This window comes from Peromyscus leucopus, chromosome 4 (genome assembly GCF_004664715.2).
Source record: "Peromyscus leucopus breed LL Stock chromosome 4, UCI_PerLeu_2.1, whole genome shotgun sequence".
In the NCBI taxonomy this organism is placed as follows: Eukaryota; Metazoa; Chordata; class Mammalia; order Rodentia; family Cricetidae; genus Peromyscus; species Peromyscus leucopus.
Genome location: NC_051066.1, coordinates 102212883 through 102227293, shown reverse-complemented (window position 1 = coordinate 102227293; position 14411 = coordinate 102212883).

The following is a 14411-nucleotide window of genomic DNA, read 5'->3' as shown; positions in this document are numbered from 1 at the left end:
TTTTATTTTTTTTTTCCCAAAAAATTCTTTAGAGACGTTGTATCCTCTTCTGTCTGAACCTGGACAGCTTACTCCCACAGCCTCTACTGCCTCCCACTCCTTTGGGAAACCATGTAACCCAGTTACATGCTGGGATCTCATGTAAGGTCAAAACCCCACAAAGAAAGTTGCCATAAAACATCCCTTTCACATACCTGTCAATTTTGTGTGCCGTTTGAGAAAGGCTGAGAAATAACATGTATTCCTTGCTGCAAAGAAGCCTCCATGAGAAGGATGGATTTTATTTCTTGAGTAATGGGCTATGCAGGATCAGTCACAAAAAAATAAATAAATAAACCAAGAAGGCCCTGATCAAGGCTAGCAGAGTCTAGATGGGGCTGTATCCACAGCCATCGTGTCCTTGTTTCCATGTCCCAAACCAGAAACAAGACAGGCTTTGTTGCCTTGCTGCCTCACACTGACAGGGACCTTGTGAACCGGGAACTGGAGGAACTGGGTTTGGGTCTTAGCACCACCGCTGGCTCGCCATCGTCTTGAGCAGAGCATTTCCTTTCTGTGTGTCCCCGTTCTCTTCTCTCTAGTAGGTGGGCTGATGGTTTATCACGTTCTTCCCAAAGGATTGTTCTGCAACAATGTGCTCCTGATTAAAGAAGGGCAACAAGTGTGGCAATAATGCTGGACCAAACCCCCTGCCTGCACTCACTGGGAGCAGGCTTCCTCAGCTGCCTTCTGGACCTCCTCTTTCCAAAGCAAACAAGTGACCACTTACGAACAGTACATTCCACATGATTCTTCGGAGCGAACTCTAATTCAATAGCACAGATAGGGATTTATTAATATCTCTATCTCTATCTATCTATCTGTCTACATCTATCTATATATATTTATTTATAGTCCATATATACATACAGTGCTAGATGAGTATTTAACTGGTGTTTTGAACTAGTTTATACTGATATCTTAATTTTCATAATCATTGCGATTAAGGTGTTTTATTTAATAAAAACATACATAGAGAAAGATATGTAAATCATGAGGATATAATAATTTTCTGTAAATAGCAAACCTGCGTTTGATAAGGGGAAATTAGAAGTCACACTTCTAACTCCTGTCCACCCACTCTCTCAAAGGTGGCCTCTGTTCTGACTTCCCCAATTATAGATTAGTTTGTTTTACTGTCTTGTCTTTAGCAGGGTCTACCACATCTATCCGGTGGCTAATAGCTCTTAAATTACTACAGATCAAATATTTGCTTTCACTAAATGTGTGCCTTGATGATTTAATAAAAGCTGCAGGCGAGGCTGGGGGTGGGGCGGGGGAGCCAGGGCAGCCACAGAACACAGGCCTGGAAATCCTCCACGAAAACATTTGTGGGTAGAGCCCAGTGTGTCACTTCCAGTGGACATGGGATTTTAGAATGTCTTTGTGAAAGGAAAACCTAACAAAGTTAGGACTATTGTGTTTCTTTTGTCTCTGCTCTATTGCAAAATACCATTTACAAAACTTTTAAAAGGAAAGTGTTTCTTTGTGGCTTAGCTTGGTCCTTGCCCATCCTTGATGAGAATTAGAAAGATACAAAATAATTCTGTCATCTTTGATTTTTAAAGACCCTTTACCAAGATGTTTCCAAATGTATAAACAAAGAACAGATGGCAGACCTTGTTCTCATCACCTATCTATTTCCTGATGATGATGATGATGATGATGATGATGATGATGATGATGATGACGGGTTAAAGAGAGGAAGTGTGGCAAGGGGAGGGACCTAGTTCTGTGCATCAGCCACCTCAGGGCAGGAAATCTAGTTTCCTTTCCTTTCCCTCATGTCAAATCCTCAGCTGCATTCCATCTTCTGATGGGCTACCACAACTGTGGTTGCTCCAAAAGGAAGATGGACTCTAGCCATGCTTGGATCTAGGATTCTCCAGAACTACTGTTCCTCTGGGCATTGTTTCCCAACATATCAAATTGCTTGGGATTCTTAATTTTTCTAACTAGCTTGTAAAAAATGTTGCAAAGCCCTTTCTCTAAATACAAAAGATGGATTAATAGTCTTTCATTCATTACACTTTCCTATTCTTATGGAAAAAAGAGAGTATGACTCTTTGACTCAGGTATCTGCCTAAATTTTTTCCTTGGGGTTAATAAATCATCACAATAGCCATAGCACAACAGTGTTCTCAACATGAGTCTACACAATAAAGACTCTAGGGTGATGTCTTATCTGAGCTGTTTGATTTGTATCAACCAACATTTCCTAAGAGCCTACCCTGTATCAGGTACAGTGTTTGTTTTAGTTAAGGTTTCTATTGCTGTGAAGAGACACTGTGACCACAGAAACTTTTATAAAGGAAAAACATTTCATTGGGATGGCTTACATTTTCAGAGGTTTAGTCCATTATCATCATGGTGTGACATGATGCCATGCAGGCAGACATGGTGCTGGAGCTGAGAGTCCTACATCTTGATAGGCAGGCAACAGGAAGTGGTCTGAGACACTGGGCAGTATCTTGAGCATATATGAGACCTCAAAGCCCTTCTCCACAGTAATACACTTCCTCCAACAAGACCACACCTACTCCAAGAAGGTCACACCTCCTAATAGTGCCACTCCCTTTGGGGGGGTCACTTTCTTTCAAAACACCACAGTGTTAGATACTGGTCACAAAATGACCTCCAACTAGTCCCCATGGGCTGTGTATAGGGATTTCTCTGCACACTTCTATATGGGTTAGTTGGCTTTTTTATGATGCAGGCTTATGGGGGAGGAGACGGAGACCATCTATGGTGGTGAAACTCCTCCATCTCTGAACGTAGAGATGAGTCACAGTCTGACCAGTTAGAGAAGAAGAAAATATGAGAAGAAAACCAACTACCAGTGGATCCCCAACAGGCAGGTGACTCTTGTGGGAAGAAGGGATTTGCTACTCCAACATCTAGCATTGATCTGAAAGTATTTGGAGAAAATTCAGAAGAAGGGACACATTTGAAATAATTGGGAAAAAATGATTAAAAGTTTTTAGTCCCAGATAAATAAAGAAGGAGGGAAGCAGATATGTGTGTGTGAACGGGAGGGTTGGACTATAGTGTGTTTCCTTAAGACATCCTAACTTCTAGCCTGCTCCTTTCTTGTGAATAGAAGGAGGCAAGGAGGAGTGGGCAGCTGAGAGAACACAGCTCCAATCTGACACCTGGTCAATAGTTGAATAGACTTCTTTCTACCAGAGATGGTGGTAGACGCCTGTAATCCAGGGTTCAGGAGGTCGAGGATGGCAAGTTCTGGGTCAGCCTGGGCTACATATTGAGACCTTGTGCCCCCCCATTAAGATTTCTTTCCTTCATTATGCCTCAAAATTTCCCCCATAGTTAAAAGAAATTAATCTTTTGACTTCAAATCCTTTATCTTTTAAAATAGTCTGAAGGGCATTCACTGGGTGGGGACATAAAACATCCCAAACAGGGTCGTTTGTTTTGACAGTTGTGATCTATAGCTGGTGGCACTGGTCCAAGGAGACATTGTTTAGAGCTTTCAAAGTCATAGATTGAACTGATTGTATAACACGGTGACAATGTATTGCAACCTTGAGTAGATTTAAGTACATGAAGTAATTCTTGCCAATTGTTTGATTTCACCCATTCTACAGGGCACATGCAATTCAAAATAACTGCTATATACCACAAACATACATGAATTTATTCATCAATTTAGACACAAAATTTTAGAAAGACAGGTGACCAAAGACTAACAATCCAAAGAGGATATTGACTTTCTATCTTTCATTAGAAACAAACACACATATTCATATACATATGAACACACACGATTTAAAATAAAAACAAGACTAATAACAAATAGTAGCTGCTCCCACGGTGGACAGTGGCTGGAAAGGAGCCCATGAGATGATCAATACATTAAGCCATGTAGAGGTTTGAGATGGAACAATAGAGAATTTGGATAAACACACGGATTGTTACTTGTACCAAGAACATGGTAGAAATTAAAACTTAGAGTCTGAGAGGCACATGGATTGAGACTTGAAAAAGGAGACCTTTAATGTTTGAAATGAAATTGAAGAAGTAACTTTTTATCCACTCACCCATCCTTAAGACTGTGATTGGTAATCACATAACTATAGTCAGTTGTGTATCAGCTTATAATCGAAGCCTTCCACAGAGAATGATATATCCACCACATTACAGTTTTTAGGGTCTCCCTTATCACTGCTAATACGTGATGGCTTGAAGAGACTTTTGAACCTGCTTTAATGAGCAATATACTATTCTTTATTTGGTAATGTATATGCTAAATTTAAAGACCAAACACCAGCAACCCTAGGGTCAAAAAATAATAACTGGAAAATACTCAGTGTTCTTGAATATAATAAAATATATCATGTCTGGGTGCTTTCAAGTAACACAAAATTATTTACTAAATAAAGAAAAACTCTGTCACCTACCTTGATACTTGATATAGTTTATGTGACAAAAAGCTCAATTCTTTTCAAGAGTTTAAGTGATAGTATGCAGGGTTACCTCATGTCTATGCTAAACTAAAGTCACAGCAGGTGTCTGCTTGCCTGGGCCTGGGGACAAAGGCCAGGATACTTGAGCTATGCTGGCACAGGCATTCTTTCCTTACAGTGACATCAGAGACATCTGGAGACCCTTTGCCCCCATTGACATACCTCTGTACATTGACTTTTATCCCAGAACTGAACAGAACCGACTTTTGCAATAGCTTCTTAGCTGCTATTGTTAAAATAAATGAAGGTGCCTGTGCTTAAATCTGGAAAACATTTTAAACTTTATAAAATAATTGAACAAAAGTAACAAAGACTTCTGTTTTTTAAATCCAAACAACATGTTTTCAGGGAAATGTGTTTTGAAAACCAATAAACAAACAAACAAAAACCCTTTTCCATCTAAGATTATAAAACATCAGTCCACTTGGTTCCATGAGTGTATTTCCTGCATGTCCCCCCTCTCTTTTGTCCCTCCCTCCTTCCTTTCTTCCTGTCTTCCCATCTTTCCTGCCCCTGTTCTCACATCTTCCTTTCTTCCTTCATTTTCTCTAGACAAAGCAGTTTAAATTGAAAACTAAATGATTCTCTAGAGTTAGACTGTCTTAAAATGTTTGTGAAATATTTGCTTTAGAAACCGAAGGACAGGCCTGTAAGATGTTGTCTGCTACCAAGCCTAAGAATCTGTGTCCAGTCCCCAGGCCTCCACGTGGTGGAAAAGAGAACTCATTCCCCAAAGTGTCCTCTGACCTCCACCTGTACCCAGGGTACATGTGTACCCCCAACACTCGTATGCGCACACAAATAAATACATCTTAATAGAAAGAAACTGGAGAGGAAAAATGCTACAACAGCAAACATTTAATAACACAATGAATATACACACACTGTGCAGGAAATCTCTGACGATAGATTGTGTGAAAAGATTTGTTTTGCAGCACTTCTCATCCTCTGGATCTTACATTCTTTGTACCTACTCTCTTCATTATTCCTGAGTTTTAGTGGGGATGTGGGGAATTGTAGATTTCCCACTTAAGGCTAAAAAATCCACAGCTATTTATTCACCACTTTTACCAATGAATTTTAAGCCTGTGTTATCCGCTGCAAAAAAAAAAAAAAAGTTTTTTTCCTGAAAGTTGATGTCAGCAGTCATCTATGGGTATACATGTAACTATTTAGAAGATAACTTGACCCCATATCTGTAATGGTATTTGCTCCGCCCATGACCTTGGGCTATATGGCCCAAAGGAGGCGGTGCTTCCTGCCATTGTATGTGACCTCTTATAAGGAGTTGGAGAAGGGTCACATGCCCCTTCTCCCTGCTCCTGCCTGTGAGATGGATTCACTCCCAGTCAGATCAGGAGACTGCTTTAGCTGTCTACTCCATTCTGTATTCGTGAGTGTATTTCCTCAACTTGTATCTTAATAAATTCTGTTACCCAATTAATAGACTCATGTGGATTGATCATAATAAGTGGCGCTCATTTAGCAAAATAAAGGTAATAGCATCTCCCCTAGGGCCTTTGACCTTCCCAGCTACAGTGTCTAGGCAAGGTTCATAATACCAGGCATGAGTTTGTTTCTCTGGAACAGATCTCCAAGCTGATTATAAGGCACTTGGTTATCCCCACAATGGTCATGCCACTATTGTACTGTAGCTCGATGGTACTCACTTTGAACTTCCTGTCTTCATACCTCTGAGATGGTGTGATGGCTGTTCCTACTTGTCAACTGTATACTCAGACAATTATGTGGCATATACAGCAACAAAGTTAGATTAGCTGAAGTTACCTCTGCCCTATACAGAGACTTATTGATGAGCAAAATATGGAGTAGAAAGATGGTAAAAAAAAAAAAAAATGAGATGTCAGGACCTCCCTTTCCTAGAAGAGTTAGCTCATGCAAAGCCACTGTGGTGTCATATGACCAAGGCACAACAGAATGCCAGGATTAGACATACACACAAATTCTATAAAGATATGAATATTGTATTACACCAGAATTTGAGTAATAACTGCAGCAGCTTTAGCCTGAAGATTTTTCCTGGGCACTCTGACCATTAAGAGTTACTAATACGACCGGGCAGTGGTGGTGCACGCTTTTAATCCCAGCACTCGGGAGGCAGAAGCAGGTGGATCTCTGTGAGTTTGAGGCCAGCCTGGTCTACCAAGTGAGTTCCAAGAAAGGCGCAAAGCTACACAAAGAAACCCTGTCTTGAAAAACCAAGAGAGAGAGAGAGAGAGAGAGAGAGAGAGAGAGAGAGAGAGAGAGAGAGAGAGAGTTACTAATACACTGCTTGTGACATGGCAATATGCCCAGGCTGGCTTGAAGATTATGTTTTGGTCTAGCATCCTTGAAGCAACCAGAGCTACCAGCCTGAGAACAAGCTGTCATATGCCTCTAAAGTCTTAAAAATTGGGTTTTGGGTTAATGAGTAAGAATGATAACTCCATTTATTAATGGAGGTTAGAATCTTGTTCCTAATGGGGGCAGTAAGAAATGAAGGTTGCACTTACCAAACGGGGGTTATAATACGTAAGCATGGCAATGTCATATGGAAAAGGACATGCTAGCCTGAAACTCAGGCCTTTGAGGGAAGGTGGGACTGAGTTACCTGGGAGCCACCACTAGAAGCTGAAGAAAATGAACTAACAGTGAGGGAAACAAAGGAACAAATGGCTGATAGTGGAGTGAAGGGGAGTGAGTGCCTGGCTGAGCCTGACTGCCACAACAGCCCTGGAGCCTGTCCAGAGACCCCTCCACATCTTCTGTTGTGTTCAGCACAGAAATTCGTCCTGTGTAGTCTTTTTTTAAGTTTCCCTCAAGGAAAAAAAGGGAAGGGGAGCTTTGAATTCTTTGGAAAACACTTCCCAAGCATAAGGAGAAATTAATCTATATGGAAGGATGTAGCAGGAATCTTAAAGAGTCTTATTAATAAAATCAAACCTGGAGCCAAGTATTGGGGTGAACACTGGAAGATCAGAGAGAACAAGCCACAGCTAACCTCACCTGGCCAACTTCTCAGCTGGTCTTGTTTCCTCAGACTGGAAACCTCTGTGTCCTCATATCCGAATGGCTCTCAGCTGAACTGTGCTGCTCAAAACCTAAAAGCTTAACCAGCCAAATGCTTCTAGTTTCTGGCCCTCACACCTTATATACCTTTCTGCTTTCTGCCATCACTCCCTGGGATTAAAGGCTCACTTTCTGGGATTAAAGGTGTATGTCACCATGCTTGGCTGTATCCTTGAACAGATGGATTTCTGCCTCTGGAATGTTAGGGTTAAAGGCGTGTGCTACCACTGCCTATCCTCATGTTTAATATTGTGGCTGTTTGGTCTCTGACCCCAGATAAGTTTATTAAGGTGCACAATATTTTGGAGAACACAATACCACCACAGAAGGACGGGTGGATTGTGATAAGCAAAGCTGTACTTCCAGATTCATTTTCAAGAAAGGACGCACTCATTGCCCAGAAGCAAGGAATGACATCAACAGCCTCCAACTGCCAGCCTTTAAAGTTTTCAATGAAGGCACCCTGCATAGGTCCCTCCTGGAATGTTCCTCTGCCAAAGGAGGCATTATTAAAATGAAAATGTTTTTTAATTTAAATGAAATTACATCACTCCTCCCTCCTGTTTCCTCCAACTCCTCCCATCTATCTTCCCTCAAACCCCTCCCATGATCCTCATTCCCAAGTTGATAGACTCTATCACTTTATTGTTACACACATACATATGATTGTGAACACACACACACACACAGACAGACAGACAGACACACACACACACACACACACACACACTGTTGAGTCTAGTTTGTTTGTTTTGTGTGTGTGTATGGTTTCAAGGCTGACCACTCTGTATTGGACAACCAATAAGGGGGCTCCTCCCTAGGAGAGGCTAATTTTCCTTCTCCAAGCAGTCTTCAGTTGCCTGTAGTCCTTTGTTACCTCCTTCCATGTTAACATGTCCATTGACATTTCCATTGTTCTGGTCTTGTTTACATAGCCACTTCTAGGTGACTGTTTCACAGTAAACTTGCTGGTACTCTGGCTCTTACAATCCTTCCACTCCCTTCTCTGCTATGTTCTCTGAGCCATTAATGCAGGAGTTATGATGTAAATGTATCTCTTGGGACTGGGCTCCCCAAGACTGTTGATCCCTGCATTGTGTCCAGTTGTGGTTTTCAGTGATGCTCTCTACTTGTAAAAAGGGGCTTCTTTGATGTGGGGTGGTAGATACACTTAACTGTGGGTATGAGGATAGGACTTAGAAAGTTGTTAGGAATTATGCTGGGCTAGCAAGGTGGAGGTAATAGATTCTCTCTACTAAGGTCCACAATCTCACTAGCCCCAGGAAGCTGGCTAGGTTTCCAGTACTAGGCATGGTTTCCTTCCTTTTGAGTAGGCCTATGTCCATGGGAGTGCCACTTACTGTATCTTTATGCATCTTGCCATGCTGGTAATTGCCATGGTTCATATGTTGCAGCTGGGTGACTGCTTGCTTTTTTCCCTTGGCTGTTTGCTGGAACCATAGAAGCTAGACTGCAGGAAAGAGGCTCTCAGATCAGATCCAGCTGATCATCCAATCCTGTGTCCTACACGTCTGGTGTCATCAGCAATAGGCACCTACCCTTAACTCCAGAGAGGCATCCAGGGCTACATCTATTATCTCTATTGTTTGGGAAGCCACTTGGACTACTCTGACCATTTGAAAGGTTTCTTGTGCTTGGTACAGGGCTTTTGCTAGTCCATGATTCTTTCGAGGAGCACTGTCAGCACAATGGCTTCATTTCCTTCAGGACACAGCAGGCCTCATGCACAGGACTAACTTGCCAACACAAAACAGGCTCCATGTTGATTTGTTTTGTTGGCTTTTTGTTTAGGGTTTTTTCTTTTTAATAAAATTTTTTTTTTTATTCATTGTACATAGCAACTACAGCTCTCCCTCTCATCCCTTCTCCCACTACCCCCCAGCCTCCTCCCCCAACCCGCCTCCCATCCATCCCCTCTTCCAAAAGGGTAAGCCCTCCCATGGGGGATCAGCAAAGCCTGGTACATTCAGTTGAGGCAGGACCAAGCCCCTTCCCACTGCATCAAGGGTGAGCAGGGTGTCTGACCATAGGTAATGGGCTCCAGAAAGCCAGCTCATGCACCAGGGATGGATCCTGATCCCACTGCCGGGGGCCCCTCAAACAGACCAAGCTATACAACTGTCTACCGTATGCAGAGGGTCTAGTCTGGTCCCATGCAGGTTCCACAGCTGTCAGTCTAAAGTTCTTATTGGTTTTAATCTTTTTCTTTCTTTCTTTCTTTCTTTCTTTCTTTCTTTCTTTCTTTCTTTCTTTCTTTCTTTCTTTCTTTCTTTCTTTCTTTCTTTCTTTCTTTCTCTCTCTCTCTCTCTCTCTCTCTCTCTCTCTCTCTCTCTTTCTTTTTTTTGGTTTTGGAAAGAGAAGATGGGAGAGAGGATTGATTATGAATGAGAGTTGGGTGGGTAGGGAGGATCTGGGGGAAGTTGGAGGAGAACATATGATGAAAATATACTGCCGGGCGGTGGTGGCGCACGCCTTTAATCCCAGCACTCGGGAGGCAGAGCCAGGCGGATCTCTGTGAGTTCGAGGCCAGCCTGGGCTACCAAGTGAGTCCCAGGAAAGGCGCAAAGCTACACAGAGAAACCCTGTCTTGAAAAATCAAAAAAAAAAAAAAAAAAAAAAAAAAGAAAAGAAAGAAAGAAAAGAAAATATACTGTGTGCCTGTCCACAGTCCTGCAACCCACAAGTTGCAGAGTTCTCCAGGGCTGCAGCTTCCTCTAGATGCCAACTGTATCAGGATGAGCTTCTTGATGATACAGCTGCTTTGGAGTCATCTCTGCTCCTATAGGTAACCCCTCACCCATTCTCCTGTTAGTAACCCCAATAAAAGTCACTTGCCCACCAAGACAGCTTTGGTCTACCATGATGCCTATGTGCTTATCTTCATGCCACATGTAGTTCAAAGCCTATTCTCAAATAGGCTACATACACAAATATATCTCTAGCTCTTTGCACACAAGGTTTCCCTTTCTGAGGCTAGTCTTCATTATGCACATGATTCACCCAACTTCCGTTCAGGTCTCTGGTCAATGTTATTTATCACAGGGCTTTTCCTATTTAACTAGTACTGCTCTCCACTAGTCAGTTTGTCTTTTATTCCTTTTTAGTGCTCAGAATTCAGCATCCTATACTTATCACCTACACAAAACTTTGGAACACAGCAGGCACTCCAACCTTTTTGTAGAATGGATGAATCTCAAAGTTTCCCTCCACTGCCCTGATTCTCTTCCTCCTTTTTGGATTCCTCTTTCATCTTTCTAAAATGTCCTCCAGATTTTCCTAAGAACCTTCATCTCAAGGATATATAGATAGTAAAACTTTGAGACCTTGAATGTCCAACCCAACTGACTGCATGACTACACACAAAATCCAAATAAAACTGTACACTTCTGAAGTCATCACTGGAGTCTTTTAGATTGTGTTGAGAAGTCTGCTGAATGTTGACCTTGTTCTACGTGTGACCTGCTGCTTGTTTGGGAGAAAATTAACTATGTTCTCTATCCATGGCTGAAATTCTTTGTCTTAGCTTCTTCTTCTTCTCCTTCTTCTCCTTCTTCTCCTTCTTCTCTTCTTCTCTTCTTCTTCTTCTTCTTCTTCTTCTTCTTCTTCTTCTTCTTCTTCTTCTTCTTCTTCTTCTCCTTCTCCTTCTCCTTCTCCTTCTCCTCCTCCTCCTTCTCCTTCTCCTTCTCCTTCTCCTTCTCCTTCCCTCATTTCTTCCTTTTAAGGACTGTGTAGGGTTTAAGGAATTCAAATATTGCCCCTTACAATCCTCATTCTTCAAAACACCATTATTCTGTCAAACCTCATGAATTAATCTCCAATCTTTTTTTTCCCTTCTGAGAGATCTCTTTAAGTAGGAAAAAAACCGACCTCATACCAGCTGTAGAAATAACCTTTAGAATTGAATGTGTTGTCCCACACTTACAATCCAATACTGATGAGGCTGGTGCAGGAAGACTGCTGAGTGTTCAAGACCATATAGTTACCAGTGAGTTCCAGGCCAGCCTGGGCTACAGAGTGAGGCCCTGTCTCATAAACAAATAAAACAGCTTTAGCAAAGAAGGTCAAAACTGTCTTGTTGACTAGCAGGTTAGTTAATAACTCTAGTAACAGTGATAGGATTACTAAGACGCCTACTGATAGACATGAATCCGTCAATTGAGGGTATGAACATTACAGAAACTGTGAATCAAATTTCTCCATGACACATTATTCCACCATAAATATGCAATGAGTACATAGAACCTACCACAACCAATATGTAAAATAAAATTGTTTTTTACATAGCCTCAAAAGAATATGCAAATGTTATGGTTAAAAACAATTTGGAGGGTAAAATCAGTGGATAAAGATGCTTGGAACAGAAATATAATGACCTGATTTTGATCCCCAGAATCCACATAAAAGTGGAAGAGAACATACTCCACATCCATGTGGACATGCTGCTGCACACACCCTCACCCTTACAAATCATACACACACCCAATAATTGTTTCTTTTTTCTTTTTTTTTATTAAAAAGTTTGAAGAGGGCTTTGACTTCTCTCAACAATCCCTCAGGAAACTCGACATCACCAGAACCTGGATATCTGCACAGATTAACAGAGTATACAGACTTTCCTGTCACCTGATGTTGCTTACTTCTTGTGAATTCGCCACTGCTGTGTCTCCCACCTTCCCGTTTACACTGAAGTGTGTGGCTAATCAAAGCACTGCCACTCACACTTCAGTTCCTGGGTTTGCTTGATTCAGTAATGTACAGGTAGTCCGTGATCTCAATTGCAACATTTAACAAGGCTAACATTAAGCATTTAGAAATTAGTTTTCTATTCTGATATTTTATCTTCCAACTCTTGTATTGATTTTAGTAATTCCTCAATTTCTAGGATCTCTTTTTTATTACATACTATCAAGTTGTATTTAATAAATACATTCTTCCTGAAAATACTCAACTGTCTTTTTCCTTTGTGTTCCATGCTTTTCCTTTCATTTTTCATGTGTTGGACTACATCCATTGTCTGGGTGATAAATGATTCTTATGAATGGGCAATGATTTTTTTTTTAAGCTGGTGGTCTTTAATTAAAGTTAATTAAATGCCGGGTGGTGGTGGTGCACGCCTTCAATCCCAACACTTGGGAGGCAGAGCCAGGCGGATCTCTGTGAGTTTGAGGCCAGCCTGGTCTACAGAGCGAGATCCAGGACAGGCACCAAAACTACACAGAGAAACCCTGTCTCGAAAAACAAAAAGATAAAAAAAATTAAAAAAAAAAAAGTTCATTAAATAATTAGCAATACTTTTCATTGCAACCATTTAACCATTCATATTTGGAGACCAAACATTACTGTATCATCCTTCCATAACATGGAAGACATCAGTTTTCCTAATGTACCTACTATACTTGTGACATTTGGGGAGGTTCCGAGGAAGCCAGCTGCTAGTCGCTGCAATAGATAAGGCACTGTATGGAGAGAACCTCAGAGATGAGGTGGCATACAGATGGAACTGAGAGGAAGCACGGAACCTAGGATTCTGCATTGAAAATGAAACTCTTTTTTAATCAAATCAAATATGATTATTAAAGACAGACCTGGGACCAAGTCCAAATTAACAGGGCCTCAAAGAAAAGACAAAGCAAAGTCCTTTTATTACTTCTTAAGGCTTCCAAATGGGTTGAGAAGGCCCTGTCACTAAGCCTTGATGTTTGGGAAGAGTAAATGAAAGGCTTCCCAAGCTGAAGCCTTCCAGGTCTGTACAGCCAGACCTGGGTACTCAGCAGCTCTGATGTCCCTTTCTCTAATCCTTCCCTGCTGAAGCCTTCTGGACTTACTCCCCCAATAACTTCACCTTTAGGGAAGCCCCAATTCCTTTATTACACTTGTTTAAAAATCATGCTAACACTTTAAGTGATGTCTGTTTTTCTGACCAAATCCCACCAAAAAATAGCTGGCTTCTCTGGAAGAACCTAAGAGTAGGATTGGATTTGCAACTTTATTAGACTGCATGATCCTGGGTGGTAACACTGAGAAGAAGGAAGAGAAACTAGCAAGGAGGGGACCAAATGCAAACTGACTAACACTGGACAGCATCTGCTGTTGTAGCATGGAGTCCATGAAGAGACAGTGTCAGTCTCTTGGCCTAACCAGTCATGTCAGGATGAGCAGGCTGAGTGGCTGGAAACAGTCCTCTGAAGGAAGGAATGTGTCAAACACATCTAGGCCATTAATCTAGTTAATTTCACTAACATTGGAGATTACGTCCCAAAGCCCTTTTGGCAGCCACAGGGAATCCCGCAAGCCTACTGGTATTGTCAGTGTGTAAGATGGGAACTGAGACAAAGCCATCTGTCAAGAGCTTAAGAAATAATGGGGCTAAAATCCTTCCTGGATGCTTGAGATGCATCTGATCCAAAGATGGGCTGTCTGCTGGCACAGCAATGCTGTGAAATAGTTCAATGCCAGTGCCATGAGGCACTCCTTGCGTATGTGTCAGGTGGGTGGTAGGTGGCTGTCATGTCCCCTGACCGACACAGGAGTACAGGGGCAGGATAAAGGCAACCTTGCACCCTCCAGCAGGTTAGCATGGCCATGCACTTTTATATGTCAACAGCTAAACCACAAAAATACAAATACAGCCATCTTGGAAATGTTTATGGCTCAGATTCAGAGTGAGAGGTTCTTGAAAGCAACAAAAGAAGGGGTGAAGGCCATCTTACAGAGGGCAGCAGGTTAAGGCCATTCTTAGTTTATCATACCAGAGAGAAACAGGGCAGGTACAGCCAGTTCACTCTTCTTACAGGTTTC